The following is a 12,089-nucleotide window of genomic DNA, read 5'->3' on the forward strand; positions in this document are numbered from 1 at the left end:
CAGAGTGCTGGGATTACAGGCATGAGCCACTGCACCTGGCCTATTATTTGTCCTTTGTCCAAGTGTTCCGTGTGTGTGTGTGTGTGTGTGTGTATGCGTGTACATACATCCCTGCTGCCCTGTCTCCTAATGCCAGCTTCCCACTTTTATTATTGCTCATTGCTTCTAACTTGGCTCACACATGTGACAGTCCAGTCACTTACTAGTGGCTTTCCCATCCATGTGTTTGCTTCTAGAATTATTGCTGTCAGAATAGCAAGCCTTGGGCACTAATGTGGTAGACAGCTCTCTGAGGGGTGATGGATGCCTGGAACTACTCCAGACACAGTGATGTCTGCAGGTCACTGTGCAGTTCCAATCAATGGGGACCCTCTCTAATGGGGAGATGGTTTTGTCGATTTGGCATTTTATTTATTTACTTTTTACAAATGTTCAAATAACAATAATGATTATTATACTTATTGTTATTATTATTCCTGTGGCTAATCCAACCCTTGATGGTTGAGAATTAGCCATATTGTTATTTATAATCAGCATCAGGTGTTTGGCATGAATTCAGGAGACAGGGAGGTCTTTGAGGATGGATGAAGGCAGTCAGAGAAGCTCTCCTGGAAACTGGGGGCATCCAGGCTGAATACTGAAAGATTTGTATGAGAACGGGGAGGAAGTGCCCAAGGCTCTGCGAAAATGTCTCGAAGAACCAGCTTTCCTTGCTAAAGGCATCTAGGGAAAAAGGTTGGAGAAAGAAGCCAGAATAAAAGTTGGGTCTCATGGCAGCCTCATCCCTGAGGTCTGCAGTGGGGGTTGTTGGCTGCTTGGTGGAGAGGGATAAGTTGCTGCTCAATGCCCCAGAACTGGAGGCACTTGCTACTCTAGTAGTTTCGTAGTATGGGAATAAAATTCACTGGGGCCGGGCGTGGTGGCTCACTCCTGTAACCTCAGTCCTTTGGGAGGCCAAAGGCGGGAGGATCACTTGAAGCCAGGAGTTTAAGACCAGCCTGAGCAACATAATGAGACTCCATCTCAAAAAAAAAGAAAGTTAGTTTATTGATTTTCAGTTCTAGAAGTTGGAAAATGAAAACAAAAACTCACCAGAAACATCCATTCAGTGTGGGCACCTCCATGGGCACCATCTGTCAAACCACAGGCTTGAAACATTAACCTAAAAGGATGCCTTTGTCCAGCATGTCTCTCTTCCAGATGCAGTTGGTCTAGATTTAGTCCCAGAGTCTAGTCAGTTTTTGCACAGGGGGTTGATAACCTGGTGAAAGTCGGTAACAGTTTGTTTTGTCCGGAAAGAAATGCTTTGGAAAGGTCAAGAGAGCCCTGGAGAGAAGAGACAAGCCCTCCTGGTCTGGCTCCAGCTTAGCTAGCATCTCCTCCTGCTGCATTAATCATGCTCATTCTCCTTTCTCCGGTGCCCTGTTTCCCTCTGGAATTCTTTTCTGCTTTTATTCCGGTTTGACTCGTTTCTTGAACTTCAACCTGTCCCTAAATGTGGACCTTTTCCTGGTTGTATTCTTGCTCTTTTCTTTTTCATAAATGATCCTGACTGCATGAAACCTGGTTGATGGTGGGGTTTTCCTGTCAATATATTCTGAAGTTTTATTCTCTAGTGACTGAGGTTTTCCCTTTGTCTTTAAGCAAACCAGATTTCTAGAACTCAAGTGTTTCAGGCACAGGCTTTTCTTTTTTTTGTGAGACGGTGTCTTGCTCTGTCACCAGGCTAGAGTGCAGTGGTGCGATCTCGGCTCCCTGCAACCTCCGACTCCCCGGTTCAAGCGATTCTCTTCCCTCAGCCTCCCGAGTAGCTGGGATTACAGGCATGTGCCACCACACCTGGCTAAATTTTGCATTTTTAGTAGAGACAGGGTTTCACCATGTTGGCCAGGATAGGCTCGATCTCTTGACCTCGTGATCCACCCACCTCAGCCTCACATAGTGCTGGGATTACAGGCGTGAGCCACTGCGCCCAGCCCAGGCACAGGCTTTTTAAACTCCTTCTTTGTCCCTGAGCTTACGATTTCACTGCAGATTTTCTTCTGTCTGGACTCACAGTTGTAGAGCCCCAAGGCCACTGCTGTGCACACTATGAGTTTGAGACCCCATGCTCCAGAGGTCAGGAGGGGAATGAGCCAGGGGAAGATGTGAGCATCTGGGCAGAGAGTAGCATTCTCTTTTAGAAGAGGAAGGGATGAGAATGTTTCTATTCTGCCCTTTCTTCTTGGCTTCTTGTGATTCTCTTGGCCCGTTCCCCCCACCAGAGTTTTGCTCTGTGGCCTAGGCTGGAGTGCAGTGGTGAGACCATGGCTCACTGCAGCCTCAACCTCCCAGGCTCAAGTGATCCTCCCACCTCAGCCTCCCTAGTAGCTGGGAGGTGTGCAACACCGTGCCTGGCTAATTTTTTATATTTTTTGTAAACACAGGGTCTTGCTATGTTGTCCAGGCTGGTCTCAAACTCCTGGGCTCAATTGATCCTCTCACTTTGGCCTCCTAAAGTGCTGGAACAATAGGTATGAGCCATCCCACCCTGCCTTTTTAATTTTTTTTTTGAATCAAGCAAGATATTGCTTTGTTGCCCCAGCTGGAGTGTAGTGGTACAATCATAGCTCACTGTAACCTGCAACTCCTGGGCCCAAACAATCTTTCTCCCTCAGCCTGTTGAGTAGCTGGGACCATAGGCAGGCCCAGCTAATTTTTTATTTTTTTGTAGAGACAATGTCTCACTGTATTGCCCAGCTTGGTCTTGAACTCCTGGCCTCAAGCCATCCTCCTGCCTTAGCCTCCCAAAGTGCTGGGATTACAGGCATGAGCCACTGCGCCCAGCCCCTGTTTTCTTTTTGAGTAGTTTTCTTTTTCTTTCTTTTGTGGCTGGTTCAATAAGAGGGTCTCCATTTCCTAAGCAGGCAAAGGATTTTTTAAACCAGTTTGGAGTCCTAAGGAGGAGTCCCAGGGGAAAAAGAGAGGCTTACATTGGTCTAGCCCAGTTCTCAAGGCACCAAAACTTTTTAGTAATAAAGAGATTTGTGGAGGAAAGGGAAAATGATTTTTTTTTTATTGTTGGCACAAAAAACAGTCTGCTTAAACCCAATAATTTGTCTGTGTTTACCGCAACCATCTTTGTGGCTTACAGGAATGAGTTCATGACTGTCTGAATTCCACCAGGCAGTGGTGACAATAATTTTATTTTATTTTTTAACCTTGTGGGAACTTCACATGGGCTGACTCCCCTTTGACCCCGCGCCCATCACAAGATGATTTTTTCCTAGAAGTTGCCTCTGGGGCTGGGCTTCTGGAGATGAACCCCATTCTCTCTATGCCGGATAAACCAGGCTTCTGACATCCTGCCTGCGGAATATTTATAAAAATGAGCGCCAAGGGATTCAGCTGTGGTTTCTTGCAATGCCTGGTGTGGTGCCAGCTGTTGCCCAGTTCAGAGCCCCCTGTGCTTGAGTGAATTCTTTTCTGACTTTTTCCGGCGGTAAGAATACAAGGAATTGCAGAGTAGACAACAGAGAGGAGATGAGAAGCTGGAACTCAATAGCCTAAGACAAAAGACTTCCCAAAGCTACGCTAGTTAACCACTAACCAGCTGATAAACGAGGGGCTTTCCTCTGTAGTCTGGGATTGCAGGGCTGGAGCCTTCTGTGTTGGGGACCTCTCCCAGGCTGAGTCATTAAGAACCACACAGATTGTCAACCCTCAAGTCTAAGGAATGACTCTGTAACCTCGTGAGTCATCTTTCATACAAATTGCACCTCGTCAGGCAAACCACAAGGGGAAATGCATGTTTGCCTTAATTCTACTCTGGTACATTCTAGCATAGGTGGGGTTTCCCCTCACTCTTTGAGGAAAATAAATGCAGAGATTGTCTCTGCCTGGAATGCTTGACATAGACCAAGTCATAGCCAAATCACTCACCCTGATGCCTTCGGTGAGTTGTTCCAGTCTCCTAACTCTCCACCCAGCATGTCTTTTTCTGTGGAATTGGGTCTTTGTTAGTTCCATCCAACTTCGTGATGAATTTCAACCAATTTCTTATTTTCTCAGATGTCCCTTTGTGACAAGGCTGCTGTTCCCAAGCCTCCATATTTGTACTTTTGTTTGCAATTTTTTTAAAGACAGGGTCTTGCTTGTTGCCCAGGCTGAAGTACAGTGATCCAAACATGGCTCACTGCAGCCTTAACCTCCTGGGCTCAAGTGATCCTCCTGCCTTGGCCTCCCGTGTAGCTGGGACCACAGGAGCACCCCTCCACACTCAGCTAATTTGTTCAATTTTTTGTATAGACAGGGTTTCACTTTGTTGCCCAGGTTGGTCTTGAACTCCTGGCCTCAAGCAGTCCTCCCACTTCAACCTCCCAAAGTGCCAGGATTACAGGTGGGAGCCACCATGCCTGGCCATCCCTATATTTGGATCTGATTTTAAATTTGAATTTAGAAAGTACTCATATTTACCAAAAATGATTCTTGCTTATAGACCAAATAATAAAATTTTAGTCCTCCCAGAAAAATAAGAGCTTTGGAGAACCATTGCATAGAAATGACTTTATTCACTGAGTTTACGATGAACGGGAAAAATGCATTCTTTTAGTGAGCGCTTTTTATAAGAGGTTTAAACCACTGCCTGTAATTTGTAGTTGCTGATGTTGATGAGTATTTGAAAGGGAAAAAGCTCTTTGGAGGCAGCAAATTAATCACAGCAGAGTATCCAGTTTCGTTCGTACGTGTGGTTGTCTTGTATTGTTTGCTATTTTCTTTCTCAGATTTTTCAGTAGAGACTTTGTCCTTTTTCAGAGATAGTTCAAGTGGATGGCCTTGAGGACTTGAAAAGCCGAGATGTGATGATTTTGAAGTCATTTCACATCTGAAGCCATGATTTAAATATCAGCGTTAAGGTAAGTATTGAGGAAAGAAATATGACACTTTTGTGGTTAATACATTATTGGCTTTGCTTGCACTGTTAGAAGAGATTAAAGCACATTGTGAAGGGTGATTTTGTTTGAATCATGTTCAACAAACCAGAGCTCGGAGAAGATTAAAGCGGCCTCTGTGATGCGGTGTGGAACCATAGACATACAGGGGAGCTGAGCCACTGTGATGGTTGGAAATGTCTTCATTTCTCCTCGGTGGTCATGTGTCCCAGTGTGCCCTTTAGGAACTTCAGGAAAGAACAGGAAAACTTAAAGCTGTGGTTTCCTTTCTGAGCTGAGCTGTGGCCATTAGGGAGCTTTCGGGGAGTGTGAATTAGATAGGACCTTTACATAGGAGCAGAGCCAGCCAAAGGAGTGGGAACAGGAGCACCCTTCTGGAAACTCTTCTATTTGACCTGCCTCTCTGGAGCAGGAGTTCTCAAAGTGTGTTCCCTGGAACACAGCTCCCTACACCACTAATACAGTGGGGACCTGGGTCAGAGGATGGGTCTATGCCTAAGTGCATTTGGAAAGCATTGGATTAAAGTTAAATGACCTTCTTCAAAACTAATGAGCTTTGTGAATCTTGATGGGTGTGTGTAGTGGGCAGTGCTCACCAGCGTCCCATGGAACTATTTTCTTGTGAGGCATCTTAAGACCAGTGTTCCATTTGTTCATTAAATATTGATTGCACACCAGCCATGGATGGTGTTAGATGCTAGGGATGCAGCAAAAACTGAGGTTGACAGTGCTCATGTATAGATAATAAATACATTAACAAGTAAGGAAAGGTAATCATTGAGAGACACAATAGCAAGTGTTTAAGAGCCTGGTATCTGCAGCTCAGTGGCTTGGATTTTAATCCTGGGTTTGACACTTATAAACTGCATGACCTTGGGAAAGACATGTAACCTCTCTTTCAGTTTCCTTATGTGTAAGATGATCATAATAGTATTCACTTTGTAGATACTATTATTGCAAGGACTAAAATTATGAATATATGCTGGCAAATACCAAACTTTGTATTCGTACAACTGTCATCAGAATATGTACATGTATTAATAGTAATTGTTACGAAAACACCAGGGGTTCAGTCTGGGTCCTGCTGCTCACTGTACAGAAAGCCAATGACTGAGACAACAAGTATTGCCAAGGAAGAGGGCTTTAATTGGGTGCTGCAGCCAAGGAGATGGGAGCTCAGTCTCAAATCCATCTCTCTGACTGACTAAAACTGGCTATATAGCAGGGAAGAAATGTAATCATGTGTGGGAAAACAGGAACTCAGAAGGGGCTTGGAAGCAATCATGTTGAATCAGGGGTCCGCATTTTATTGTCTGGATGTGATCTGGTGAGTTTCATTTCTTTGACACTTTTTTTGAGAGGCCTGAAGGTCATTTCCTGAGAAAGGATCTCAGATAAAACGAATGTAAGTTTCAAGTGTTAAGACCAGGAAGTTCAATTTCTATGTTTTTTTTTGTTTGTTTGTTTGTTTTTAAAAAGCTATATGGGACTCTGGGGTCAGTTTCATAATGGCTGAGTACTTTGAAAGTTCAGTGGCTGCATGATTGGAGAAGATAGGGTGATGGGTGGGGACTTCTGAATAGGATGATCAGGAATGTCCTGAAGTAGAGACCCGTAAGAATGAGAAATAGTAAGTTATGCAGGTGGCATAGAAAAAGCTTCCAGACTGAAAAGCAGAGGCAAAGGAGATGTCTTATGCAGAGAAAGCATTTGACAAAATCCAATACTTCTTCATGTTTAAAAAAACAAAAAACACTCACACTCAGCCGGGCATGATGGCTCACACCTGTAATCCCAGCACTTTGGGAGGCCGAGGCAGGCAGATCATGAGGTCAAGAGATCGAGACCATCCTGGCCAACATGGTGAAACCCAGTCTCTACTAAAAATACAAAAATTAGCTGGGCGTGGTGCCACATACCTGTAGTCCCAGCTACTCGGGAGGCTGAGGCAGGAGAAGCACGTGAACAGAAGTCTGAGGTTGCAGTGAGCCGAGATCATGCCACCGCACTCCAGTGACAGAGCAAAACTCCAAAAGAAACAGAAAAAAAAAAAAAAACCCACACATACACACTCAACAGACCAGGAATAGAAGGGAACTTCTTCAACCTGAAAAAGACATCTATGAAGAACCCACAGCTAACATGGCACCGAATGGCGAAGGACTGAAAGCTTTTCTCCTAAGCTCAGAGACAAGGCAAGGATATCCATTCTCACCACTTCTTTTCAGTATTTGTGAACAGTAAATTTTAGGTGTTGTGATGGTTAATATTAGGTGTCGACATGACTGGACTAAGGGATGCTTAGATGCCTCGTGAAGTATTGTTTCTGGGTGTGTCTTTGAGGTGCTTGCCAGATTGACATTTGAGTTGGTGGACTGGGAGAGGAAGACCCACCCTTGCTGTAGGTGGGCACCATCCAGTCAGCTGCCCAGCACGGCAAGAGCAAAGCAGTAGAAGAAGGTGGGATAAGCAGCTTGCTGGGTCTTCTGGCTCTCTTTCTTCTTCCTGTGCTGGATGCTTCCTTCCACTCCTCCTGCCCTCGGACATGAGATTCCAGGTTCTTTGGCATTTAGACTCTGGGACGTGCACCAGTGGCTTGCCGGGGGGTCTAGGGCTTTTGGCCACAGACTGAAGGCTGCACTGTTGGCTTCCCCAGTTTTGAGGCTTTAGGACTTGGACTGAGCCGCTACCAGCTTCTCTCTTCCCCAGCTTGCAGACAGCCTATCATGGGACTTACCTTGTAATTGTGTGAGGCAGTTCTCCCTGATAAATTCCCTTTCACATGTATATGTATCCTGTTGGTTCTGCCTCTCTGGAGAACCCTAATACATTTGTCAACCTGGCTGGATTAAAAAAATACCTAGATAGCTAACACAACATTATTTCTGAGTGTGTCTGTGAGGGTGTTTCTGGACGAGATTGGTGTATGAGTGGTAGACTAAGTGAGGAAGATCCACCCTCCATGTGGGTGATCACTGTCCAATTGACTGGGGGCCCGGATAGAACAAAAGACAGGGGAAAGGTCTTTGCTGGAGCTGGAACACTTCTACTGCCCTTGGACATCAGAGCTCCAGGTCCTCTGTCCTTTGGACTCTGGCATGTGCACCAGTGGCCCCAGGATTCTCAGATCTTGGGCTTTAGATTGATAGAGTGATACCATTGGCTACCCTGATTCTGAGGCCTTTGGACTTAGATGGAGACAGGCTGCCAGTCTTCCTGGTTGTCCAACTTGAGGACACTCAGTTGTGGGACTTCTCAGCCCCCACTATCCTGTGAGCTAATTCCTCTGGTACATTTCCCGTCTACCTCTATATATCTATCCTATTCATTCTGTCTCTCTGGAGAATCCTGACTAATACAGTACTGTGCTGGAGGTTCTAGCCAGAGCAGTTATACAAGAAAATGAAATAAGAGGCTTCCAGATTGGAAAAGAAAAGGTAAAACTATCTTTACTTGCAGATGGCATGATCTTGTTTATAGAAAATTTTTAGGAATTCACCATACTATTAAAACTAATAAGTTCAGCAAGATTGCAGGACATAAGATTAATATACAAAATCAATTTTGTTATGTATACTTGTAATGAATGATATGAAATAAAATAGAAACAATAATTCATTTTATAATAACATGAAAAAGATAAAAAATTTAGGAATAAGTTTAACAAAAGAAGTGTAAAAACATATACCTTAAAACTACAAAACATCATTGAAAGAAATTAAAGAAGACCTAAATAACTAGAAAAACATTCCATGTGCATGGATCAGAAAACAATATTGTTAAAATGACAATACTCTTCAAATTGATCTACAGATTTAATGCGATCTCTGTCAAAAATCTCCGATGAATTTTTTTTAATTGACAAGTAGATACTAAAACTAATATGGAAATTCAAGGGACCCAGAATAGCCATGACAATCCTGAAACAGAAGCACAAAATAGGAGACTCAGCTTCCTATTTTCAAAACGTATTACAAAACTACAGTAATTAAGATAGTGTGGTACTGGTATTCTATTCTATTCTATTCTATTCTATTCTATTCTATTCTATTCTATTCTATTCTATTCTATAGAATAGGATTGAGTCTAGAAATAAACTCATACATTATTTATGGTCAACTGATTTTCAATAAATCAATGGAAACAATACAAAACAATGCCAAAACAATTCAATGGGGAAAAATAATCTCTTCAACAAATTGTGCTGGGGAAACTGTATATCCATCTGCCAAAGAAGAGTTGGACTCCTACCTCATATCATAAACAAAAATTAACTCAAAATTAGTAAGAGGCTTAAATGTAAGCCTTAAAACTCTCAGAAAAAGCATAGATACAAATTTAATGACCTTGGATTGGATTTTTTTTAGATATGATACCAAAAGGACAAGTGACAAAATAAAAATAGATAAATGTATCAAAATTAGAAACCTTTGTGCAGCAAAGGACAATATCAAGAAAGTGAAAAGGGCTATGCATTAGTCCATTCTTGCATTGCTATAAAGAACTACCTGAGACTGGGTAATTCATAAAGAAAATAGGTTTAATTGGCTGATAGATCTTCAGGCCATACAGGAAGCATGGTTGCAGAGGCCTCGGGAAACTTACAATCATGGCAGAAGGTGAATGGGAAGAAGACACAGCCTGCATGGCTGAAGCAGGGGGAAGAGAGAGAAGGGGGAGGTGCTACACACTTTTAAACAACCAGATCTTGTGAGAACTCACCATCACAAGAACAGCAGGGGGGAAGTTTGCCCCCACGATCCAATCACTTCCCACCAGGCCTGTCCTCCAACACTGGGGATTATAATTCAACATGAGATTTGGGCAAGAACACAAATCCAAACCATATCAGGCTGGGCACAGGGACTCATGCCTGTAATCCTGGCACTTTGGGAGGCCAAAGCAGGAGGATTGTTTGAGTCCGGGAGTTTGAGACCAGCTTGGTCAACATAGCGAGACCCTGACTCAGAAAAAAAAAAGGAAAAAGGCGATTCACAGAATGGGAGAAAATAGTTGCAAATTATTTATGTCATAAAGGACTGTATCTAGAATACATAAAGAACTCTTAAGACTCATTAATAAAAAGATAATTTGATTAAAAATGGACAAAGGATTGGAATGGATAGTCCTCCAAAGAAGATATGCTAATAACAATTAAGCACATGAGAAGGTTTTTACTATCATTAGTCATTAGGGAAACGCAAATTATAGCCACAGTAAAAAACACTTCATACCCACAAAGACAGATAATGACAGTTGTTTGTGAGGATGTGAAGAAATTGAAATGCCCATGTTTCCAAAGCAACTGTTTTGGAAAAGAGTCCAGCAGTTCCTCAAACAATTAAACACAGATTTACCTTTTATAACCCAATATGTCCGCTCCTAGGCATATCCCCAAGAGAAATAGGAAACATACCTATACATATACCTATACCTGTAGTCCCAGCTATACAAAAATAATAATATTTCTAGCAGCATTATTCATAATACCTAAAGAATGGAAACAACCCAAATGTTTGTCAACTGAAGAAGAGACAAATAAAATGTGGTATATCCATACAGTAAAACACTATTCAGCTTTAAAAAGGATTGTAGTGCTGACATATGCTAAAACATGGATGAACTCTGAAAACATGCTAAGTCAAAGAAGGCAGACACCAAAGAACACATACTGTATAATTCCTTTTATGTGAAATTTCTAGAACAGGCAAATCCATAGACACAAAGTAGATTAATGGTCACCTACGACTGGGGGTGTATGGCTGTATGGCGGCAAATTACGAGTGACTGCTATGGGTCTGTGGTTTCTTCCGGGAATGATGGAAGTGACTAGAATTGAGTTTCTAATGGTCGTACAATTCCATGAATATATTAAAAACCATTGAATGATACATTTTACATTAGTGAATTGTATGGTATGTGAATTTTATATCAGTAAGTCTGGTGTGTGTGTGTGTGTGTGTGTGTGTGTGTTGTGTGTCTTACATATATTGGAGGGTTAACTGTCAGCACTTCGTGATAGATGAGACTTAGGGAGTGAGGACAAGGGAGGAATTAAGAATGACCTCTAAATTTTGGTCTTGGGCAACTTCTGAGAAGGAGATGAAAGACTGAGATTAGGAGGGTTTCTTTTTGCTTTGTTTTGTTTTTGTTTTATGGAGAGGGCCAGCTTTGAGAATCAAGAGTTCTATTGTGGACATATTAAGTTTGAGGTGTCTATTAAATATCCAAACAAATCTTAGGCAGACAGTTGAACGTGTGTTTAGAACTCCGAGGAGTAATCTAGACTGGAGATAACACTTAGATGATAGGTGAATCTGTAGGAAAGGATGAAAACAGAGAGAGAGAGAGAATGCATGTGGCACAGGATGAGGTAGAATAGAAGAGGGGAGCTACAAAGCAAACTGAGAAGGAATGGCTAGCCAGGGAGGAAGGAGAAGTAAGAGAGTGAGTGCAAGGTCACTGAACTCAGGCCCAGAGGTAAGTCCTACCGAGAGGTAGTCATAGGAGGACAGAAGGATCTATTGGAATTGCCAAGATGGATGTTGCCCATGACCATGATAAGAGAAGTTCAGATTGGGAACTCCAGATCCGGTGGGTTGAAGAGGGAATGTGAAGTGCTACAGTGGAGTCAGTTTTGCACCTGTTTTCAGAAGTGTTGCTGTCACCAGATTCTGGTGAAAAATTGCTCTTGGATCTTTACCTGCTCTGCTGAAATGCCCAACAAGGTGCTGGTTGGGTTTGGAGGTTGTGTCTTCCTGGGAGCCAGCCCTTCTGGGTATGAATGATGCATCTGTGTAGGGAGTTGCTAACTTGTAGGCAGGGTTGGGGCACGAGGGTGGTGTGAGGCTGGGGTTTAGAGAAGAGTGCCATTCTTTGCCTTGTTCTCTGATGGTTTTGATTTTGTTTAGTTATTTTGATTGGGGGAAAATGTAAAGAAGAGGTTTACTAATGTGCTTTTTCAAAGTCTAGGTCAAATTGATAAAAAGAAATCTCTGTTTGAAATCAGAATAAAGAGAAAAGACATTCCATGCTCTTGTTTTGGAGACAGGGTCTCCTTCTGTTGCTGCCCAGACTGGAGTGAAGTAGCACAAACTACTGGCCTCAAGTGATCCTCATGCCTCAGCTTCCCATATGGCTGGGATTACAGGCATGTGC

The 12,089-nt window shown here is 42.9% G+C and overlaps 1 protein-coding gene across 1 annotated transcript in view; it reads left to right on the plus strand.

The window, feature by feature from the left end:
- SVIL (supervillin) overlaps positions 1-12,089 on the plus strand; it is a 276,068-nt gene that overhangs the window by 71,065 nt on the left and 192,914 nt on the right. Inside the window, exon 3 of the mRNA XM_030797621.1 lies at positions 4,795-4,895. The gene's annotated coding sequence lies outside the window, so the exon portion shown is untranslated. The remainder of the gene's footprint in view (positions 1-4,794; positions 4,896-12,089) is intronic.

Source organism: Nomascus leucogenys, chromosome 18 (assembly GCF_006542625.1).
Source record: "Nomascus leucogenys isolate Asia chromosome 18, Asia_NLE_v1, whole genome shotgun sequence".
Lineage (NCBI taxonomy): Eukaryota > Metazoa > Chordata > Mammalia > Primates > Hylobatidae > Nomascus > Nomascus leucogenys.